The following is a 1,900-nucleotide window of genomic DNA, read 5'->3' on the forward strand; positions in this document are numbered from 1 at the left end:
ACACGCACCAACATGTTTGTTGATAGTACTTACACGCATAAACACGGTTCGATGCCCTACACTCGAACCTCAACGTATGTAGGGGGAATACCTCTCCCAAGTTTTTGAGTCCCCCTCACCATCCAAAGCAGTCCATTTAAGTTCCACCCTAGTGACATAGGTCGATATTCATCACTCGCACCTCTGCGTCCAAACACCACCAAGTGAAGTCTATTTTAGATCCTATCTGGTAGCTTAGGCAAGCTTTATGGTAGAGCCTCAGCGAGCGTAGGGGTGAACACCTCTCGCAAGTGTCCTAGTCCCACCTCACCAACTAGTAGGGTCAATTTCAGATCCCACTTGGTCTCATAGGTCAACAATGCTCTTTGTTCATGCCTTACCAATCCAAATATGACCTAGTGCAATCGATTTTGGATCCCGCCTGATAGCTCGGGTAAATGCTCCGTACCAGAACCTCGACCAGAATAGGGGGAACAACTGTCCCAAGTATTCTTAGTCTCCCCTTGCCACCCAGCATGGTTGATTTTAGATCATGCCTATGACTTTAGTCGATGCTTTGTGCTTGCACCTTAGTGCCCAAACACTACCTAGTGCAGTTGAGTTCATGTCTGGAACATTGAGCCGTGTGACCACATCAGATGTTTTTGCTCCCAATAATTTGAAAGACGATGTGGCGAGCCAGGAAGACATATAATTCACAATCACAAGGTAAAAAGAACTCCAAAATTCATATTCACTAAGTATTCGTGTGGTTATAAGGTCCCAAGCCGATACAAGGTACCCTAGCATTGCCTCCACCCTGGCCCTATTGGCACCCCTTTTGCAGGGCAAGATGACGAGACACCCTTCTTGCTCTACAGTCCTGACCCATGGAAATGCCCAAGGGGCAAAGGCATTGGAAGAGCGAAATGACCACCAAAGCTTTGATCGAAGACGAGGACCAGTCTTCACTTAGCAACACTAGGTTCCCATGGTCTCCCCTACAGGGCGGGATAATTGGGCAGCGTTGTGTTGGTAGGAGACACACCCAACAGGCACTGCTGCTAATGGAACCACTTTCCAGCGCTGCCTGACAAGCACTCTAGTTTAGTGGGAAGGGAAATCAATCTCACAAGGTGGGTCATGATTACCTATGGGGTTCTTTGATGTCGCAAGGGGCTAAGCAGCCATCAGAGGGCTCATCAGATAGCATAGCAAAGAGGTTACGCTTGGAGGGGGAGACGGTCCCTTTTGAACTGAAGGGACTCGCAAGCAGCTCGGGGTGATCTAGATCAATTCCTCCCTTGAGAGCTGCTCCCCTTCCATTCTCTCAGGATGTTTTCGCTACCGCCCCCCCCCCCCCAAGTGACCAAGGTGTGTGCGCTAGGGCAAAAGGCAATGATGGATTAGTTCAACTGAATCCTTTCCTCAGTAAGACTCTTCTCCTATTTGCTTCAGTCCTTCCTAAGTGGACTGCAAATCCCTTGCTAGGGGGTGACCAGATGGCTGATGTCTTCCATGATCTCACTTCCCACCCATGACTATTTAGGATGACTTTCTTATTGACTCCCTAGGGCGCGACCAGATGGCCGAGTTTCAAGTTCGAAGCATTGACTTGACTGACCCGCTAAGGTTTGAGTGTAGAGCATCGACCCAAGTGATTAGGTGGGATTTGAGATCAACTGCACCATGTGGCATTTGGACAATGGGGCTTGACCATGGAGCATCGGTCTTAGTAACCAAGCTGGACCTGAAATCAACCACAATAGGTGGCATTTGGATGCCAAGGCCCTAGAGTTGGAGCATTGACCTAAGTCACTAGACATGATTTAAAATCGAATGCGCTGTGTAGCAATAGGGGATTGGGGGACTATGGAAAGATGTTCCCCCCTGTGCCAATCAACTTGAGTGATTAAGTGGG

The sequence above is a fragment of the Carya illinoinensis genome, chromosome 15 (genome assembly GCF_018687715.1).
Source record: "Carya illinoinensis cultivar Pawnee chromosome 15, C.illinoinensisPawnee_v1, whole genome shotgun sequence".
Lineage (NCBI taxonomy): Eukaryota > Viridiplantae > Streptophyta > Magnoliopsida > Fagales > Juglandaceae > Carya > Carya illinoinensis.